The following is a 22,702-nucleotide window of genomic DNA, read 5'->3' on the forward strand; positions in this document are numbered from 1 at the left end:
ATGGTAATGGGATTTCACAACTAGGGCAGAACTGCATGGCACAAAGGTATACATGTGGATGGCCAGAGTTGAGCTGTGAAGCAATTCACATAGCTTCAATAAATCTAACTTAATGGCATGTGTTGGCATACACGCCAACACACAAATCACCATCATTCTCAGTGAAGTATTGTCTACTTTTCAAGTAAAGGCCGCCCCATCCCGCATGCGGGATCGTGACTACAGCCTCAAGCTCATTACCATAACGCAACATTAGCGATTTCTAAAAATTGCAAATGAAATGAAATAAATATGCCTACCCTCAAGCTTATCCTTTTTTTAACAATCCTGTCGTCTCAGATTTTCAAAATATGCTTTAGAACCAGAGAAAATCAATAATTTGTGTAAGAGTGGTGATAGCTAGCTTAGCATTTAGCGTTAGCATTTAGCACGCAACATTCACAAAAACCAGCAAAGGGATCAAATAAAATAATTTACCTTTGAAGAACTTCAGATGTTTCAATGAGGAGACTCTCAGTTACATAGCAGATGTCCAGTTTTTCCTGAAAGATGCTTGTGTAGGACACAACGTTCCGTTTTGTTACTATGCATTTGGCTACCGAAACTAACCAAAAATTCAGTCACCTAAACGTCGAACTTTTTTCCGAATTAACTCCATAATATCGACTGAAACATGGAAAACGTTGTTTGAATCAATCCTCAAGGTGTTTTGTCATATCTCTTCATTGAAATGCTGTCCCTGGAAGCGTGCATTCTTCTCTGATTCGGATGGAAAAATACTGGTACCTGACTTTTGCGCACCAATTTCCACGCAGACACCGTGCGGGACACTTGGTAATTGTAGGCTCTTATGGTCAATCTTCCAATGATATGCCTACAAATACGTCACAATGCTGCAGACACCTGGGGGAAACGATAGGAAGTGTCCATTCATTCCTGTCGCATTCACAGCCATATAAGGAGATCATGGAAAACGTGCCTCCAGAAATCCTGTTGATTTCCTGGTCACTCAAACATCTTGGTTTTGCCTGTAGATTTTGTTCTATGGCACTCACAGTGAAAATCTTTGCAGTTCTGGAAACGTCAGAGTGTCTTCTTTCCAAAACTATCAATTCCAAGCATAGTCGAGCATCTTTTCGTGACAAAATATTGCGCTAAAAACGGGCACGTCTTTTTATCCAAAAATGAAATACTGCCCCTATAGGTCTAACAGGTTAAGGTTGAATGCCTAGTCCAGCTCTAATCCCAGACAGCACCTGTAAAAGCGTTGACGTGTGGACACTTGTCAGGGGAATGATGTTTGTGGTGATGAGTGAAAGTGGACGGTAGTCTTAACTCTTGGCAATATGTTGATTAAGTTGAGATTTGACTTTGAATAGACTATTACGCAGTGGCTTGGACTGTTTCTACTATGATCCACTCCACTTGTCATTACATACAGTAAACATGTACTGGCAGGTCCAAAATGATTGGCACCTTGATAAGTAAAAAATACTTCATAAAATAAATAATACAAATAATAATTTGCGAAGTTATACTATTGTATACTAATACAATTGTTCAGATCAGATTGTTGCTTGTGGCCATAGACATATAATCCATAGAAGGGTTTTGCAATTTTGCTGGCATCCAGGCGGTGAGGGTAGGCAGCAACACATCCACCACACTGACCGTCAACACAGGCCCCTTATGGGTTGCCTCCTGCACTCCCTGTTCACCCACTACTGCGTGGCCTCGCACAACTACAACACCAGCAAGTTTGCTGATGACACGACGGTGGTAGGAATGATCACCGACGACAATGGCACAGCCTATAGGGAGGAGGTCAGAGACCTGCCGGTGTGGTGCCAGGGCACAACCTCTACCTCAATGTCAGCAAGACAAAGAAGCTGATTGTGGACTACAGGAAACGGACGGGCGAGCTCGCCCCCATCCACATCGATGGGGCTTTAGTCGTACGGGTCAAGACTGCTAAATAAGACTGCTAAAAAGCAAATCAAATGGCTTCCTGGACCGTTTTTGTTTTGCACTAACATTCTTGCACTGATTTTATGCACACACATTGGAACCTACCCACACACACACACATCTGCCCTGTTGCCTAGTAACTTTTCCTCTACCTATATGTAAATAGCTGCCTCAATTACTTTGTAACCCTGAAAATCGACTCTGTACTGGTGCTCCCTGTATATAGCCACTTTATTTTTACTCATTATTGTTATTTGTTATTCACTGTGTATTTATTCCTTGTGTCACTATTTCAATTTTTTATTTAAATGTTCTATATTTATCTTTAACTTTACATTGTTGGAAAATGACCCTTAACTAAGCATTTCACTGTTAGTCTAGACCTGTTGTTTACAAAGCATGTGACAAATACAATTGAATTTTCTATGTTAAACTCATGGGTAGTTGGGTACAGTAGCAATGGCTGCCAGGCCTGAATTGAATGAGAAATCTATGGATTATATTTCTATGGTTGGTTGAGGATGTCAGTTTGCTTTGGCAAATTTTTTAATACAATTGTGAGAAAAGCATACAGTTTGGAAAGAAAATGCCTACTGCTGAAAATTGAAGACGAATGTGTCTGTAGAAGCTAAAAAATGTTTTTTTAGAAGTTTGGAGCACTGTTTTTCATAGTAACTTCCCAATGGTTACAGACATCAATTCAATGTCTATTCTACGTTCAGTTTCATTGAAATTCTGTGGAAACAACACTGATTTGACCAGTGTGTGCCCAGTGGGTTATCTTGAGACCCTGCTTACAAATGTTCCCCATGTGTGGAAGTCCTAAAAACTTCTCTGCTAAGCTGTATGCCACCATGCAAATGTGATTATAGATGCATGCAATGCTTTATTATAAAGGGGATTTGTTATCATTAAAATGTAAATTGTACACATTTTGCCATGGGAGACGTTTTTGCAGTTTTAGAGCAATTTTTCTGCAGTAATTATTTTATTGCACTGGGGTTAAGAGACATTTTTGCAATTTTATAATGCATTTCATGTAATTCTACTTGTTTTGCAATGGGGCAGAGATATATTTTTGCAATTTTAAAGATAATTTCCTGAGATTCTATCCATTTTGCCATGGGGTGGAGAGAATTTGGGGCCAAGCTTCCTGTCATTCAGGACATATATACTAGGCGGTGTCAGAGGAAGACCCAAAAAATTGTCAAAGACTCCAGTCACCCGTTCTCTTTGCTACCACAAGACAAGCGGTACTGGAGCGCCAAGTCTAGGTCAAAAAGACTCCTCTACCCCAAGCCACAAGACTGCTGAACAATTAACTAAATGGCCACCTGGACTATTTACATTGACACCCCCCTCGATACGTTGTTTTCACTGCTGCTACGAGCTGTCCATTTTCTATGCATAGTCACTTTACCCATACCTACATGTACAAATGATCTTGACTAACATGTACCCCTGCACATTGACTCTGTACTGGTACCCTGTATATAGACTCGTTATTGATATTTTATTGTGTTGCTGTTTATTATTCTTTAATTTAGTAAATATATTTTTTCTTAACTCTTTCTTGAACCTCATTGTTCAATGATATTATGTTGAAGGATATCATTGATCTGGAAAGATGGTTTAAGATCCTCCCAATGTGTTCTCCAATCTCATAAAACACTTCATAAAACATTTGCGGAATATTGAAAACAGGGGTGCCAATCATTTTTACCTCTATCTTTTTAATCTTTTTTGTATTACTTGTTAAATAAAATCTATTTCGCTGAGCAATTGTATTAGTATAAATTATATAATTTTCAAATGTTTTGGAGCATACAAGATAGCTCAATATATGTAATATTTATTTTTGTACAGTATTTTTTTGCTCATCTTTATCAAGGGTGGCAATAATTATGGACCTAACTGTATACGATGCACATAGCCCTGATAACTTTTTCTAGGAATTCTCTTTCACTATCCACATCTAAGCGTCTCAGTCAGAATATAGCTAGGTCCCAACAGAGCCACAGAGACAGCCACCTCACTGAATTTATCATATGGCTGCTGGCATAGCTGTAATTGAAACTTTATGAAGTGTGAAACCTTTTTCACCGTTTGAAAGTTTCCAATTCATTTTTTTCTATGCCTCTTCCATACAATTATATATCACATTAAACTTCCACAATTTCCACTTCACCAAGGCAACTGGTCTGGTTGCTTGAGTGTTGCTTCTGTTTGACAAGATGTTTTCGGCTGTGGTGGACATTTTAAATGAAGGGGAAAGGAATTAGGACATTTGTGCCAGAAGGGGAGAATATTATTTTGTCACATGTTTGTGTCCAATTATCTGTCTATTGCGTACAGGCATCTGCCAAAGAAAGAGAAACTATGTCTCTCTGTACGTTTTCTTTCTCTCCACCGCCATCACCCCGATTCTATTCATTAGCCTTCTGTTTGACCTTGGCCTCATGGCGAGTGCTCAGTATGTGGCGGGCTAGTGAGACTAATGGTGTTTACTGAATTACTGAGACTGTAGCAGCTCTCATCATCTTTTATTGACTGACTTCCTTCTCTGTTCCCTCTCTTTGGTTTTATGGTAGAGACATGCAGATGCTGTAGACCATGAGGTAGGTTGTTCGTTTTTAAAGGATATTAACAATATTTCATGTCTATGTTCCTAGCTGTAAGTGCATGTGTGTGTTTGAATACATACAATGTGTGTGTCTGCGTTTCATACAGTGCATTCGGAGTATTCAGACCCTGTCTCTTTTCCCCATTTTGTTAAGTTACAGCCTTATTCTAAAATGGATTTAAAACATTTTAAAAACATTCTCATCGATCTACACAAAATAGCCAATAACGACAAGGAGAAAAACATTTCTTTGACATTTTTGTTAATTTTTGTTAAATAAAAAAAAAAAATACCTTATTTACATACGTATTCAGACCTTTTGCTATGAGACTCGAAATTGAGCTCAGGTGCATCCTGTTTTCATTGATTATCCTTGAGATGTTTCTACAACTTGATTGGAGTCCACTTGTGGTAAATTCAATTGATTGGAAATTATTTGGAAAGACACACACCTGTCTGTATAAGGTCCCTAAGTTGACAGTGCATGTCAGAGCAAAAACCAAGCCATAAGGTCAAAGGAATTGTCTGTAGAACTCCGAGACAGGCTTGTGCCAAGGCACAGATCTGGGGAAGGGTACCAAAACATTTCTGCAGCATGGAATGTTCCCAAGAACACAGTGGTCTCAATCATTCTTAAATGGAAGATGTTTGGAACCACCAAGACTCTTCCTAGAGTTGGCGGTCTGGCCAAACTCAGCAATCGGGGTAGAAGGGCCTTGGTCAGGTATGTGACCAAGAACCCGATGGTCACTCTGGCAGAGGATTAGAGATGCTGTGTGGAGATTGGAGAACCTTCCAGAAGGACAACCATCTCTGCAGCACTCCACCTTATCAGGCCTTTATGGTAGAGTGGCCAGACAGAAGTCACTCCTCAGTAAAATGCACATGACAGCGCCCTTGGAGTTGGCCAAAAGGCAAAGGACTCTTAGACAATGAGAAACAAGATTCTCTGGTCTGATGAAACCAAGATTGAACTCTTTGGCCTGAATTCCAAGTATCACGTCTGGAGGAAACCTGGCACCATCCCTACGGTGAAGCATGCTGTTGGCAGCATCATGCTATGGGGATGTTTTTCAGCTGCAGGGACTGGGAGACTAGTCAGGATCGAGTGAAAGATGAACGGAGCAAAGTACAGAGAGATCCCTGAGGAAAACCTGCTCCAGAGCACTCAGGACCTCAGACTGTGGCGAAGATTCACCTTCCAACAGGACAACGAGCCTAAGCACACAGCCAAGACAACGCAGGAGTGGCTTCGGGACTAGTCTCTGAATGTCCTTGAGTGGCCCAGTCAGATTCATGAAAGGCAAAAAGCTATTTCATCCATTACAATAAGGCTGTAACATAACAAAATGTGGAAAACGTGAAAGGGTCTGAATACTTTCGGAATGCAATGTATGTGTCTTATGCGTGCAACAAGCCCTTGTTCCGAATGGGGGCTGTGCTCAACCGGGTGTTTTTGTGTTTGTTTGCATGTTTGTCCTTTAATTTGACTCTCTCCCTCTGCTCTTCTAAATATTAAGTGTCAACCAAAGTGTGACCTGAACAGTGGCCTTCAGAAGGCAGTAGCAGTGGAGCACTGTGAGGAGTGGTACATCTGATGGAGAACATCAAGAAATAACCACATAGATCATTAAATGAGAACCAGAAGGGACAGAACTGGGATATAATAACGTGACACCAGAAACAACAAGCTTCCAAAAAGAGAATAAGCTTCACACACTCCAATAATGAATTTACGTTGATGATGTGTTTGTTTTTTTCAGTTTGGAAGCGAGCGCTGTTACACGCTGTTATCAATTCATGAACTGGAGATCACTCTAATAGAATGTATACTGTGCAGCCCGAGGCAGGCGTTTCACAAATTTAGAAGTTGATTTCTATTAATTTCTTGAAATGACAGATTTATATATATATATATATATATATATATATGCCATTATATATAGATTTAATGGGATTCACCTATGGCAGGGGTGTCAAACTCATTCCATGGTGGGCCTAGTGTCTGCTTGTTTTTGGTTTTTCCTTTAAAACCTAGACAACCAGGTGAGGGAAGTTCCTTAATCATCAGTGACCTTAATTCTTCAATCAAGTACAAGGGAGGAGCGAAAACCCACAGACACTCTGCCCTCCATGGAATGAGTTTGACACGTGCTCTATGGCACAACCTCCACAGCATCATAAGAAATCTAATAAAAATCACAGCACCCCACAAGCAACACAAAAACACAAAAAACATAAACAAAGCACCCACTATACAACACATTCCCACAGTGATTAACATATGGTCTCCACATTTTGTCAAACATTTCCATTTTTTGTTTAACTTTAGAATATACAAAATCCAACAGTTTGTAGCTAGCTAATTCAGTCCTCTAATTTGGTATTGAGGGTAAATAAGATGCTTTCCAATTGATGGCGACACATTTCTTTGCAGCAATTAGACCTAGATTACAAAACTGTCAATATTTACATTTCCCAACAGACATAATCGTGGAGATGGATGGATATAAATTCCTAGGCACAATGAAATGATAACACGTACAGTACATTATCCCAAACTGGTGTCAGGACCACAGCAGATGTAATAAGGTTTCTTTTTGCATCTCCAACACAAATGTGACATTTCTGGTTGCATTACATTCATTCTGGCAGGAAGGTAGTAAAGTCCTATGAATTTTCTTAAATTGCAGTATCGTATGTCTTAAGTTGTAGGAGCAGGTATAAACATTTTCACATATCTGTGACCAGATCTGTTTCCTATTTTTTGGGACCATCAGGTACAGCTATAATCAACCCTCAATATAACTTTGCAATCAACTTCTTTAGCGTAGCAAATTCTTTCCGTATTTTTTCTATGCTAGACGCCTTAGATTCATCCAGATTCTGTTGAAGTGGTTGAATAAGATTTTGGAGAAATCCTTGAATAATCCTTTCGATAATACAAATCTTTCTTGTAATTGATTGAATGACAGGAGAGAGCCATCATAGTACACATGTTCAAAATTCATGATGCTACTTTGGAACCAGGACTTAAAGGTTTAGTCATTAAACACTGGAGGTAAAGTGGGGTTATTCCAAATAGGTGTCCCTGGCGATATTGGTTCTTACCATCTCGTGAACTTATGTACATTTCCCCAAACAAGAATGGAATTGAGAATCATTGGATTGTCTGTTTTTCAGTTCAACGCCTTGTACCAGAAGAAGTGAATTTATTTCAGATCATGAGGTATTATATTTATGGCTTCGATACTCCTCCATGCAAAAGGACAGCCTGCTGTCCATTGTTTAAGTGAAAGCAGTTGTGCAGCCCAATAATACATTTTCCTAATACAGCAGCATATCATGTTCCAAGATCGCGTAGCAGTCGGACGTGTGTTTTGTCTTGTCCCATCCTGTCCCGTGTAAATATCATTTCCCACAATTTTTTTGGTATATATTTTGTATATATTTTAATCTAACTTTACATCTATGGGCTGAATATACTCTCCTGCAACCCACGTCACCCAATGTGGTGTGGATCTGCTATTTTTATACTTTAGAACCGGAACCCCCATCAGCAGCTAGCCAGCTAACTATCTACTAGCTAGCAGTCAGTTAGCCACTGCTAGCGGTCTTCACCGTTAACCCATCTGCTAGCCCCGGCCCGCTAGCTATTTGAATCGTCGTGTCTCCAGCTCGCCTAGCATAGTAGCGACTACTGAATTGGCTCCCTGACTAACCTATTGCTACTCATTGGAGCCTATGATCCCTCGGCTATACATGCCTCTCCCTAATGTCAATATGCCTTGTCTATTGCTGTTTTGGTTAGTGATTATTGTCTTATTTCACTGTAGAGCTCCCAGACCTGCCCAATATGCCTTAGATAGCCCTTTGGTCCCACCCCCCACACATGCGGTGACCTCAACTGGCTTAACTGGTGCCTCTAGAGACAAAACCTCTCTCATCGTCACTCAATGCCTAGGTTTACCTCTACTGTACTCACATCCTACCATACCCTTGTCTGTACATTATGCCCTGAATCTATTCTTCCACGCCCATAAATCTGCTCCTTTTACTCTCTGTTCCGAACGCACTAGACAACCAATTTTTATAGCATTTAGCTGTACCCTTATCCTACTCCTTCTCTGTTCCTCTGGTGATGTAGAGGTTAATCCAGGCCCTGCAGCCCCCAGCACCACTCCCATTCCGCAGGCGCTCTCATTTGTTGACTTCTGTAACCATAAAAGCCTTGGTTTCATGCATGTTAACATCAGAAGCCTCCTCCCTAAGTTTGTTTTATTCACTGCTTTAGCACACTCACCAAACCCTGATGTCCTAGCAGTGTTTGAATCCTGGCTTAGGAAGGCCACCAAAAATCCAGAAATTTCTATCCCCAACTACAACATTTTCTAACAAGATAGAACTGCCAAAGGGGGTGGAGTTGCAATCTACTGTAGAGATGTAAAACATTTCAGCGAGCAAGCCTTTCTAATTGACCTGGTTCGGGTATCCTGGAAGGATATGACCGCATCCCGTCAGTAGAGGATGCCTGGTTGCTCTTTAAAAGTGCTTTCCTCACCATCTTAAATAAGCATGCCCCATTCAAAAAATGTAGAACTAAGAACAGATTTAGCCCTTGGTTCACCCCAGACTTGACTGCCCTTGACCAGCACAAAAACATAATGTGAGGTTCTGCATTAGCATTGAATAGCCCCCTTGATATGCAACTTTTCAGGGGAGTCATGAACCAATATACAAATCAAATCAAAGTTTATTTGTCATGTGCACCGAATACAACAGGTGTAGGTAGACCTTACAGTGAAATGATTACTTACAGGCTCTAACCAATAGTGCAAGAAAGGTATTAGGTGAACAATAGGTAAGTAAAGACATAAAACAACAGTAAAAGGACAGGCTATATACAGTAGCGAGGATATAAAAGTAGCGAGGCTACATACAGACACCGGTTAGTCAGGCTGATTGAGGTTGCATGTACATGTAGATATGGTTAAAGTGACAATGCATATATGATGAACAGAGAGTATCAGTAGCGTAAAAGGAGGGGTTGGCGGGTGATGGGTGGCGGGACACAATGCAGATAGCCCGGTTAGCCAATGTGTGGGAGCACTGATTGGTCAGCCCAAATGAGGTAGTATGTACATGAATTTATAGTTAAAGTGACTATGCATATATGATAAACAGAGAGTAGCAGCAGCGTAAAAAGAGGGTTTGGGGGTTTGGGGGGAGCACACAATGCAAATTGTCCGGGTAGCCATTTGATTACCTGTTCAGGAGTCTTATGACTTGGGGGTAAAAAAGCCTTTTTGTCCTAGACTTGGCACTCTGGATCTGCTTGCCATGCGGTAGTAGAAAGAACAGTCTATGACTGGGGTGGTGTGTTTGAACAATTCTAGTTTGTTGTTGATGTGGAAACCAAGGAACTTGAAGCTCTCATCGCTTGCTCGTACTCGGTCCTCCTTTTCCTTTTTCCTTTAGTCCACAATCATCTCCTTAGTCTTGGTTACGTTCAGGGATAGGTAGTTATTCTGGAACCACCCAGCCAGGTCTCTGACCTCCTCCCTATAGGCTGTCTCGTCGTTGTCGGTGGTGAAACCTACCACTGTTGTGTCATCAGCAAACTTAATGATGGTGTTGTAGTCGTGTTTGGCCCTACAGTTGTGGGGGAACAGGGAGTACAGGAGGGAACTGAGCACGCACCGCTGGGGAGCTCCAGTGTTGAGAATCAGCGTGGCAGATGTGTTGCTGCCTACCCTCACCACCTGGGGGCAGCCCGTCAGGAAGTCCAGGATCCAGTTGCAGAGGGAGGTGTTTAATCCCAGGTTCCTTAGCTTAGTGATGACATTTGAGGGTACTATGGTGTTGAACGCTGAGCTGTAGTCAATGAATAGCATTCTCACATAAGTGTTCCTTTTGTCCAGGTGGGAAAGGGCAGTGTGGAGTGCAATACAGATTGCATCATCTGTCGATCTGTTGAGGCGGTATGCAAATTGGAGTGGGTCTAGGGTTTCTGGGATAATGGTGTTGATGTGAGCCATTACCAACCTTTCAAAGCCCTTCATGGCACCAGACGTGAGTGCTACGGGTATGTAGTCATTTAGGCAGGTTGCCTTTGTGTTCTTGGGCACAGGGACTATGATGGTCTGCTTGAAACATGTTGGTATTACAGACTCAATCAGGGACATGTTGAAAATGTTAGTGAAGACACCTGCCAGTTGGCCAGCACATGCCCGGAGCACACGTCCTGGTAATCTGTCTAGCCCAGCAGCCTTGTGAATGTTGACCTGTTTGAAGTTCTTACTCACATCAGATACGGAGAGCGTGATCACACAGTCATCCGGAACAGCTGATGCTCGCATGCATGCCTCAGTGTTGCTTGCCTCGAAGCGAGCATAGAAGTGATTAGCTCGTCTGGTAGGCTCGGGTCACTGGGCAGCTCACGGCTGTGCTTCCCTTTGTCGTCTGTAATAGTTTGCAGGCCCTTTCACATAAGAGGAGCGTCGGAGCCGGTGTAGCATGATTCAATCTTAGCCCTGTATTGACACTCTGCCTGTTTGATGGTTCGTCGCAGGGCATTGCAGGATTTCTTGTAAGCTTCTGCATTAGAGTCCTTCACCTTGAAAGCGGCAGCTCTACCCTTTAGCTCAGTGCAAGTGTTGCCAAACATGTTGCCAAACATACCCTCGTAAAACTGACTATCCTACTGATCCTTGACTTCGGCGAAGTCATTTCCAAAATAGCCTCCAACACTCTACTAAGCAAACTGGATGTAGTCTATCATAGTGCTGTCCGTTCTGTCACCAAAGCCCCAAATTGGATGTCGTCTATCACAGTGCCCTCCGTTTCATCACCAAAGCTCCTTATACCACCCACCACTGCGACCTGTATGCTCACGTTGGCTGGCCCTAGCTACATATTCGTCTCCAAACCCACTGGCTCCAGGTCATCTATAAGTCTTTGCTTGGTAAAGCCCCACCTTATCTCAGCTCACTGGTCACCATAGCAGCACCCACCCGTAGCACGCACTACAGAAGGTGTATTTCACTGTTCATCCCCAAAGCCAAAACTTAATTTGGCCGCCTTTCCTCCCTGTTCTCTGCTGCCAATGACTGGATCAAATTGCAAAAAATCACTGAAGCTGGAGACTTATATCTCCGTCTCTAACTTTAAGCATCAGCTGTCAGAGCAGCTTACCGATCACTGTACCTGTGCCCAGCCCATCTGTAAATAGCACACTCAACTACCTCATCCTCATATTGTTATTTATCTTCTTGCTCTTTTGCACCCCAGTATCTCTACATGCACATCCTCATCTGCACATCTATCACTCCACTGTTAATGCTAAATTGACATTTTTTTCGCCTCTATGGCCTATTTATTGCCTTGCCTCCCTAATCTTCTACATTTGCACACACTGTACATAGATTTTTCTATTGTGTTATTGACTGTACGTTTGTTAATGTCTAACTCTGTGTTAATGTCTAACTCTGTTTTTGTCGCACTGCTTTGCACACTACTTATCTTGGCCAGGTCACAGTTGTAAATGAGAACTTGTTCTCAATTGGCCTACCAGGTTAAATAAAGGTGAAATTAAAAAATTAAAAAATGTGTCCAACAGTAGTAAAATAAAGGACAGAGAATGTTGTGGTTTAGATAAATAAAGTAAAATGTCACCTGCATACAATGATATTACATGTTGATCTCCACCAATCTCTATGCCCCGAATTGAGCCACGAGTTCTAATTATTGATGCTCGGGGTTCTCTGGCTGAAGAAAATACATAACTAGAGACAGTGGCTTTTTTATTGTCCCCAGCACAATGTGCACTTGTGTAATGATCACACTGTTTAATCAGCTTCTTGATATGCCACACCTGTCAGGTGGATGGATAATCTTGGCAAAGGAGAAATAAGCTGTTAATGCTTATTTTTTAAATATTTTTTTATTTCTCCCCAATTTCGTGGTATCCAATTGTTTTTTAGTAGCTACTATCTTGTAATTTTTTTTATTTTCTTTAAAAAATAAGGACATTTCTAAGTGACCCCAAACTTTTGAATGGTAGTGTATATATATATATATATATACACACACTATGGTGGTATAAAAATACAATAATAATAAGATAATAAGTCCAATATAGCACAACTTTATATATATATATATATATATATATATATATATATATATATATATAATACGATAATAAGTCCAATATAGCACAACTAGGACTTAAGTAAGTGTCAGTAATGTTTCCATGATATGTGCAGTCAACTAGTATATTTCGGGTTTATGAAGTGAATATTGTGGTTATTATTAAGTACTCCTGTTTAAGGCTGGTTCAAACTTCTGAGATAGATGAGACCCTTCTAAAGTATACATTACTAATTTGTCCTGGCCAGCGTCATAGTCCTAACTCTTATTTTTTAAAGCCAAAGGAAAGGAATAGATTATCCCTCTCAGGGTCAATAACTAGAGAAAAACGACATAAAATGCACTTGCCATCACTATGTTAATTGAGAATAAAATGAATTTGATTATTTAGGCATCATTATAGTATATTAAAGAGAGAGATTCGTTCAACTCTCCATATAATTCTCATATTAAATTAAAGAAAACAGATGTTGGGCTATAACTGCTGGGGTAGCGTACAGTTCCGCTGTACTGCACGTAACCACATGTGGGAAGCACTCGTTTTGACCCCTTGGGACAGAGCGGGCGGCTCCTTAGGAGCAGGGTGATATAATGACTTGGGTCCGCTCTGGGCACCGGTAAAGTCAAAATCAATACCATCCATTCACTTAATTTTTCAGTTGGCCTAGCTACATTTCTTGTAAATTCCACCTTGCGATTCAGTTAATTGTTTAATTTCAATATAATTGTCCAACGAAGAGCTGGAAATAATAATTGAAAGGCACATCCCTGGCCCAGGAGTGTGAAGGTGAACGGAAAGGCTCTGGAGCAACGAACCGCCCTTGCTGTCTCTGCCTGGCCAGTTCCCCACTTTCCACTGGGATTCTCTGCCTCTAACCCTATTACAGGGGCTGAGTCACTGGCTTACTGGTGCTCTTTCATGCCGTCCCTAGGAGGGGTGCGTCACTTGAGTGGGTTGAGACCATGCCTCAGGACTACCTGGCATGATGACTCCTTGCTGTCGTCCCCAGTCCACCTGGCCGTGCTGCTGCTCCAGTTTCAACTGTTCTGCCTGTGATTATTATTATTTGACCATGCTGGTCATTTATGAACATTTGAACATCTTGGTCATGTTCTGTTATAATCTCCACCCGGCACAGCCAGAAGAGGACTGGTCACCCCTCATAGCCTGGTTCCTCTCTAGGTTTCTTCCTAGGTTTTGGCCTTTCTAGGGAGTTTTTCCTAGCCACCGTGCTTCTACACCTGCATTGCTTGCTGTTTGGGGTTTTAGGCTGGGTTTCTGTACAGCACTTTGAGATATCAGCTGATGTACGAAGGGCTATATAAATACATTTGATTTGATTTGATAATTGTGGGCTTCGCACACATACTGTAGCCTGCTTGTTGCTATCTCTCTTATTAGCTCGGCAATTGCCCAAGTTTCTTCAACATTCATTCAACCAATTCATTAACATTATTCATTGTTCTTTCTATGGGAGATTTTTTTTAAAGAAGAAAAAAAAGAAGGATAATTGACACGTGATGATATCATGTTGCCCACACTAATCATTTTTTTATTCATATATCAATTTTCCCATTATCATGGCTTACTTCGTACAAAAGTAAATTCCTTTTTTTTTAAGAAGGGAGAGACAGCAACGGAAATGAATGTACTGTGTGCATACAATTTCAGCGTCTTAGGCTGTACGACATTTGATCTCTCGCAGTGTATTTTCACGTGCCATTTAAATTCTTGGGGACCATTCCAAAATAATTGTCCAGATCATAGCAGTCATCATGCTGCCTTGTTCATTTGTTAGTTTGTTACTTAAACAAATAGATTATGGCTACAGCCTACCAATGAATGTGTTTTCATTCATGCTACATAGCCAATAGTCATGAAAGTGTTATTCATTTAGACAGATCACCTGAAAGGTGCTGGGATTGTCTTTTCAATAGGTGTGTAAGTGACGGCATTAACAACACATACCTTTCTCTTTTGTGTCTTTGAACCATAGCTTGAACAGTTCAATAGTCCAGTGCCTCATCTGTTGTACATCGTCTGTTGACAGGCTGTCTTGTAGTGTATACATTTTATTCAATGCCATTTCCATTGTCCTCCTTGTCCAGGTTATCCAGGAATCAGGTAGCTTATTTTGCTGATTTCAGTGTGATGTCTCTTTCCTTCCATTTGACACGTAGTTATGTGGGGTAACATTACACCAAAGAGAAGAGGATTTGTTTTTCCCATAGCTTTTTCTTTATGGGGTCAAATTCATTGCATTTCACGTAGAGGTCTCTGCTTCTGTCAGCGTTAATTTAATATAGATCTAATGGCCCCAAATATCAAATGTCCGACAGCCGTAGAACTTTATCTTTGTCCCTATAGTTAAAAGGAACCCCTGGTTGCTGCTTGTGTCTGAAGTCCTCCATCTCGTTTAATCGTTCAGTAAGCCCCATAATGATGTATTTTTGTTCATCCACAGTTTTCTGGAGCTTTTCTAGTGTTATTTTCTCCAGTGTTTTGACCTCCTCCGTGTGTTTGCCCAGTTCAGTCATATCAGTTTTAATAATGTTTTATTCATCTACAGTTTTTCATTGCCAAGTGAGAATTTCTGTTAATAGGCCCTAGTGTCTCTAAACTTACATTAGTCGAGTCGTCAGCTACTTGGTCCATGGTTGTGTGGTTTCAGTGTGTTTGTTTGTCTATATTTCTATACCGGAAATCTGTCTACTGGCATTGTCACACAGGGTTTGGCCCTTTGTAATGGAAGAAAGGGGTCTATATTTTAAAGTGAGTGCACAGTGTAAGAGTGATACTCCAGAGTGACAATAGACGTGTATATGTGAGGTCTGTCCTGATTATTTTTTCTTTAGCATTCACCCTCTGGTCCAACAGCTGCAACTGAGTTCTATTTCGGTTGGAGATAAATGAGGTGCCATGTGTGGAATAGGAATACACTATTATCAGGATGAAATGTCTGAAGAGTGGATAGCGTGTGACTGGCTAGGAATAAAACTGACAGGTTCATTTTTCTCCGCCCCCTCAACTGGAAATAACTAGCTTGGATGCCAGTTAGCCAGCTTAATTGTCACTGCATTGGATTGGCATAAGAAATATGGTGGATCATTTGTCTACACCTTTCTTAGAGCCTCTGAATTAGCAGTTGGAGCTAACACAATACTAGACGTATCAGGAGTCACAAAAACGTAGTTCACTGAACCCCCTCTGTTATAATAAGTGCAACCCTAACCCCGAAGGATCATGTCCACAGCCTGGTTCAACCCTAACTCTAGCCAAAGCCCTAACCCTAGGTTCATGTCCACAGCCTGGTTCAACCCTATCCACAGCCATAACCCTAACCTAACCTCAATCCTACTGGTATGCAGGCCTAAAGAAAATCATTATGGAAAGCACAGATTGTAACGTACTCTGTTCCACGGAGACATGGCTCTCTCGGGATATGTTGTCAGAGTCGGTACAGCCACCTAGATTCGTTGTGCGTTGCACCGACAGGAATAAATATCTCTCTAGGAAGAAGACGGGCGGGGGTGTATGTTTCATGATTAACATCTCATGGTGTAATTGTAACAACATACAGGAACTCAAGTCCTTTTGTTCACCTGACCTAGAATTCCTCACAATCAAATGCCGATTGTAAGAAAGAGAATTCGCCTCGGTTATTGTCACAGCCGTGTATATCCCCCTAAAGACGATACCACAACGGCATTATAGGAACTTCACTGGACTTTATGCAAACTGGAAACCATATGTCCTGAGGCTGCATTTATTGTAGCTGGGGATTTTAACAAAGCAAATTTGAGAACAAGGCTACCTAAATTCTATCAGCATATTGACTGTAGCACTCACACTGGAAAAACACTGGATCACTGCTACTCTAACTTCCGCGATGCATACAAGGTCGTCCCCCGCCCTCTTTCAGCAAATCTGACCACAACTCCATTTTGCTCCTCCCTTCCTATAGGCAGAAACTCAAACAGGATGTACCTGTGCTAAGGACTATTCAACACTGGTCTGACCAATTCGGAATGCACGTTTCAAGATTATTTTGATCACAGGGACTGGGACATGTTCCGGTAGCCTCAGAGAATAATATTGATGTATACGCTTATTCGGTTTATAAGGAAGTGTAAAGTGTAAAGGAGATGTTGTACCAACTGTGACTTAAAACCTAGCCTAACCATAAACAGTGGATAGATGGCGGCATTCATGCAAAACTGAAAGCGCAAACCACCGCATTTAACCATGGAAAGGTGACTGGGAATATGGCCCGAATACAAACAGTGTAGTTATTCCCTCCGCAAGGCAATCAAAAAAGCTAAATGTCCGTATAGAGACAAAGTGGAGTTCAACGGCTCAGAGACGAGACTCGTGTCTCAGAACAAAAATAGACTGCCGAGTTTCAGAAGAAAGTTATTTGTTTCTGGACATTGAGCCTGTAATCAAATTCACAAATGCTGATGCTCCAGATACTCAAATAGTCTGAAGAAGGCCAGGTTTACTGCTTCTTTAATCAGAACAACAGTGTTCTGCTATGCTAGCATAATTGCAAAAGGGTTTTCTAATGAGCCTTTTAAAATTAGAAACTTGGATTAGCTAACACAACATGCCATTGGAACACAGGAGTGATGGTTGCTGATAATGGGCCTATGTGCGCCTATGAAGATATTCCATAAAGAATCTGCCGTTTCCATCTACAATCGTCATTTACAATATTAGTAATGTCTACACTGCATTTCTGATAAATGTTGTGTTATTTTAAATGGACAAGAATGTGCTTTTATTTAAAAAAAACAAGGACATTTCTAAGTGACCCCAAACTAATGAATGGTGGTGTATTTTTTCTTATTCCATTCCTTTATTTAGATTTGTGTGTAGTAGGTAGTTGTGGTGGAATTGTTAGATGACATGTTAGATATTGCTGCACTGTCGGAACTAGAAGCACGAGCATTTCGCTACACTCGCAATAACATCTGCTAACCATGTTTATGGGATTCTTCTGTTGAAGGAGAGGCGGACCAAAACGCAGCGTCGTTATTGTGATCCAATTCACCATAGTCTTAGTCCGCCACAGAGGGGCAGCTCGGGACAGAGGGGCAGCTCGGGACAGAGGGTCAGCTCGGGACAGAGGGGCAGCTCCCTACTGGCTGATGGCTCTGGCAGATCCTGGCTGACTGGCGGCTCTGGCGGATCCTGGCTGACTGGCGGCTCTGGCGGATCCTGGCTGACTGGCGGCTCTGGCGGATCCTGGCTGACTGGCGGCTCTGGCGGATCCTGGCGGCTCTGGCTGTTCCATGCTGACTGGCGGCTCTGGCTGCACCATGCTGACTGGCGGCTCTGGCTGCTCCATGCTGACTGGCGGCTCTGGCTGCTCCATGCTGACTGGCGGCTCTGGCTGCTCCATGCTGACTGGCGGCTCTGGCTGCTCCATGCTGACTGGCGGCTCTGGCTGCTCCATGCAGACTGGCGGCTCTGGCTGCTCCATGCAGACTGGCGGCTCTGGCTGCTCCATGCAGACTGGCGGCTCTGGCAGCTCCATGCAGACTGGCGGCTCTGGCAGCTCCATGCAGACTGGTGGCTCTGGCAGCTCCATGCAGACTGGCGGCTCTGGCAGCTCCATGCAGACTGGCGTCTCTGGCAGCTCCTTGCAGACTGGCAGCTCTGGCAGCTCCTTGCAGACTGGCAGCTCCTTGCAGACTGGCAGCTCCTTGCAGACTGACAGCTCCTTGCAGACTGGCAGCTCTGGCAGCGCTGGACAGGCGGGAGACTCCGGCAGAGCTGAACAGGCGGGAGACTCCGGCAGCGCTGGAGAGGAGGAAGGCTCCGGCAGCACTGGACAGGCGGGAGCACCTGTAGGGATGAGACGGAGAGACAGCCTGGTGCGGGGGGCTGGTGCATGAAGGTGGTACCGGATAGACCGGACCGTGCAGGCACACTGGAGCTCTTGAGCACCGAGCCTGCCCAACCTTACCTGGTTGAATGCTCCCGGTCTCCCTGCCAGTGCCGTGAGGTGGAATAGCCCGCACTGGGCTATGCAGGCGAACCGGGGACACCATGCGCAAGGCTGGTGCCATGTAAGCCGGCCCAAGGAGACGCACTGGAGACCAGATGCGTAGAGCTGGCTTCATGGCACTTGGCTCGATGCCCACTCTAGCCCGGCCAATACGCGGAGCTGGTATGTACCGCACCGGGCTATGCACCCGCACTGGGGACACCGTGCGCTCCACAGCATAACACGGTGCCTGCCCGGTCTCTCTCGCCCTCCAGTAAGCACAGGAAGTTGGCTCAGGTCTACTACCTGGCTTCACCATACTTCCTGTGTCCCTCCCCCCCAAGACATTTTTGGGGCTGCCTCTCGGGCTTCCTTGCCAGCCGTGTTCCCTCATATCGCCGGCTCCTCTCTCTGGCTGCCTCTGCTCTCCTAGCTGCCTCCACCTGTTCCCATGGAAGGCGATCCTTTCCCGCCAGGATCTCCTCCCATGTGTATAGCAACCCTTGCCGTCCAATACATCGTCCCATGTCCATTCCTCTTTGCGCCGCTGTTGCTGTTGCCCGTTACCACGCCGCTTGGTCCTGTTGTGTTGGGTGATTCTGTTACGGGATTCTTCTGTTGAAGGAGAGGCGGACCAAAACGCAGCGTGGTTATTGTGATACATCTTTAATAAAGATGAAAATAGAACAATATACAAAAACAAGAAATGTGAAAAACCAAAAACAGCCCTATCTGGTGTAACAAACACAAAGACAGGAACAATCACCCACAAACCCCAACACCAAACAGGCTACTTAAATATGGTTCCCAATCAGAGACAATGACTAACACCTGCCTCTGATTGAGAACCATATCAGGCCAAACACAGAAACAGACAAACTAGACACACAACATAGAATGCCCACTCAGATCACACCCTGACCAAACAAAACATAGAAACATACAAAGCAAACTATGGTCAGGGTGTGACAAACCATGTGTATGTGACGATGTGGGAACCACAATGCCCGTATGACTATAATAATGCTAACAAATACATTATATGTCAGTGAGATATTGTAGTGAGTGGTCTGCATATTCATTTCAGGCAATACATTTGGAATATTATTTCAGAATGTTGTTTGACACAGCAGCTTCACTTGAGAAAGAACAGAGTCCGTGATTGACTGTGGCAGGGTCTACAGTCAATCACGGACTACAAGAAGAAACCCAGCCCAGTCACGGACCAGGATGTCTTGCTCCCAGGCAGACTAAATAACTTTTTTGCCCGCTTTGAGGACAATACAGTGCCACTGACACGGCCTGCAACGAAAACATGCAGTCTCTCCTTCACTGCAGCCGAGGTGAGTAAGACATTTAAACGTGTTAACCCTCGCAAGGCTGCAGGCCCAGACGGCATCCCCAGCCGCGCCCTCAGAGCATGCGCAGACCAGCTGGCCGGTGTGTTTACGGACATATTCAATCAATCCCTATACCAGTCTGCTGTTCCCACATGCTTCAAGAGGGCCACCATTGTTCCTGTTCCCAAGAAAGCTAAGGTAACTGAGCTAAACGACTACCGCACTCACTTCCGTCATCATGAAGTGCTTTGAGAGACTAGTCAAGGACCATATCACCTCCACCCTACCTGACACCCTAGACCCACTCCAATTTGCTTACCGCCCAAATAGGTCCACAGACGACGCAATCTCAACCACACTGCACACTGCCCTAACCCACCTGGACAAGAGGAATACCTATGTGAGAATGCTGTTCATCGACTACAGCTTGGCATTCAACACCATAGTACCCTCCAAGCTCGTCATCAAGCTCGAGACCCTGGGTCTCGACCCCGCCCTGTGCAACTGGGTACTGGACTTCCTGACGGGCCGCCCCAGGTGGTGAGGGTAGGCAACAACATCTCCTCCCCGCTGATCCTCAACACGGGGGCCCCACAAGGGTGCGTTCTGAGCCCTCTCCTGTACTCCCTGTTCACCCACGACTGCGTGGCCACGCACGCTCCAACTCAATCATCAAGTTTGCGGACGACACAACAGTGGTAGGCTTGATTACCAACAACGACGAGACGGCCTACAGGGAGGAGGTGAGGGCCCTCGGAGTGTGGTGTCAGGAAAATAACCTCACACTCAACGTCAACAAAACTAAGGAGATGATTGTGGACTTCAGGAAACAGCAGAGGGAACACCCCCTATCCACATCGATGGAACAGTAGTGGAGAGGGTAGCAAGTTTTAAGTTCCTCGGCATACACATCACAGACAAACTGAATTGGTCCACTCACACTGACAGCATCGTGAAGAAGGCGCAGCAGCGCCTCTTCAACCTCAGGAGGCTGAAGAAATTCGGCTTGTCACCAAAAGCACTCACAAACTTCTACAGATGCACAATCGAGAGCATCCTGGCGGGCTGTATCACCGCCTGGTACGGCAACTGCTCCGCCTCAACCGTAAGGCTCTCCAGAGGGTAGTGAGGTCTGCACAACGCATCACCGGGGGCAAACTACCTGCCCTCCAGGACACTTACACCACCCGATGTTACAGGAAGGCCATAAAGATCATCAAGGACATCAACCACCCGAGCCACTGCCTGTTCACACCGCTATCATCCAGAAGGCGAGGTCAGTACAGGTGCATCAAAGCTGGGACCGAGAGACTGAAAAGCAGCTTCTATCTCAAGGCCATCAGACTGTTAAACAGCCACCACTAACATTGAGTGGCTGCTGCCAACACACTGTCATTGACACTGACCCAAGCCACTTTAATCATGGGAATTGATGGGAATTGATGGGATGTAAATATATCACTAGCCACTTTAAACAATGCTACCTTATATAATATATTACACTACATTATTCATCTCATATGCATTTGTATATACTGTACTCTATATCATCGACTGCATCCTTATGTAATACATGTATCACTAGCCACTTTAACTTTGCCACTTTGTTTACTTTGTCTACATACTCATCTCATATGTATATACTGTACTCGATACCATCTACTGTATGCTGCCCTGTACCATCACTCATTCATATATCCTTATGTACATATTCTTTATCCCCTTACACTGTGTATAAGACAGTAGTTTTGGAATTGTTAGTTAGATTACTTGTTGGTTATCACTGCATTGTCAGAACTAGAAGCACAAGCATACATCGCATTAACATCTGCTAACCATATATGTATGTGACAAATAAAATTTATTTATTTGTAAATCAACATATATGTAAATATATATATATATATATGTATATATATATATATATGTGTAAATGTCAGTGGTGGCGGTCCAGTGCCTGTTGGCAGCCAAGGTGTGTGTTCTTGAAGATGAACAGGAGTCAGTTCCTGGCCAAATGGGAGAGGAGAGAGTGACCATGCTCCTGTAAGGCCGCAGTGTAGCCCAGGGCTCTGCTAACTGTAGCTGTTACCAGGGCCCTGGGGGCCGGCCTGTGGAAATAGTGTATAACCTTTAAAGATGTTTCCTCCCCAGTCTACTTCCATGTTGTATGAATGTCTGTGCCTCTTCTCTCTCCTCTGTTACTCCTGCGCTACTTCTACATCTCTCCTTTCCTCTTCCTCCAGCTTCTTCTGCGTCTCACTTAAAATAGTCAGATGATTCACTTAGTGAGTGTGTGTGTGTCTATTTAAATTGTCTTGGAGGTGGTAAATGTGGTGACTGATTGTGGTAAGTTTAATAACCCCCCAAAACCAAGTTTGCTGCAAATTCACACAATAAATAAATACATAGAAAATTGGCTGCCGTTTTACGGGCTCCTAACCAACTGTGCTATTTTGTTAGTTTTTTCGCATAGTTTGTAACTCATTTTGTACATAATGTTGCTGCTACTGTCTTTTATAACCGAAAAGAGCTTCTGGACATCCGAGCAGCGATTATTCATCTTGAACTGGACAAAAAAAATATATTTAACAAGTCTGACGATATACTGTTTTGTCGAGACAAGGCCC

Source organism: Oncorhynchus keta, chromosome 7 (assembly GCF_023373465.1).
Source record: "Oncorhynchus keta strain PuntledgeMale-10-30-2019 chromosome 7, Oket_V2, whole genome shotgun sequence".
Lineage (NCBI taxonomy): Eukaryota > Metazoa > Chordata > Actinopteri > Salmoniformes > Salmonidae > Oncorhynchus > Oncorhynchus keta.